Source organism: Dufourea novaeangliae, unplaced genomic scaffold (assembly GCF_001272555.1).
Source record: "Dufourea novaeangliae isolate 0120121106 unplaced genomic scaffold, ASM127255v1 scaffold69, whole genome shotgun sequence".
NCBI classification, from domain to species: domain Eukaryota; kingdom Metazoa; phylum Arthropoda; class Insecta; order Hymenoptera; family Halictidae; genus Dufourea; species Dufourea novaeangliae.
Genome location: NW_015373949.1, coordinates 2,453 through 3,109, shown reverse-complemented (window position 1 = coordinate 3,109; position 657 = coordinate 2,453).

Genomic DNA, 657 nt, shown 5'->3' with positions numbered 1-657 from the left:
GTAGTCGCTAATACTCAAACGAAAGAGATAGACGGAATGGAGAAAGTTCCATCGATCATTTCGTTTACGCACCTAATATTCTATATACCAAGCAGTTATTAAGTCTACAATGAACCACGTTAAACTACAGTATGAACAAGTATCGCGATGCAAGTGTTGTCGCCAGAACCTGGTTTAAGAAAATAGGAAAGACGGGCGACACCTCGCGAACCCGGATCCATCTTTTACTGCCATGGAGCTTTGGGCTGGTGACCTGCGTACCAGACCCGAACCAAAGGAGTACACAAGCATGGTAGTGCAAGCGAGATTCTCTGTTTACGGAGCAGACTCCCATCTAATCCGTACCCTTGCACGCACGAATCTTTCTCCAAATCTTACTTACCAGGCAAAGACTAAACACGTCCGATATCTGGCTTCTCACTAGAAACCAGAGAGATCGGCAAACAGTCTTAGTGTACAGACCCACTGCCCGTACTCTAGGTACAGACCCACTGCCCTTTTTTTTTTTTCGCGGGGGACATGCATTATGCACACCTCGGAGTCCTGGAGTGGGACTCCGAGGTAGTGTGGAACTCTCACCCACTGAAACCCCCGCGGCAGCCTTCTCGGGCGGAACTCGGCGGTGGCGGGATCTCGTATGAACGCACCGCCACCGCC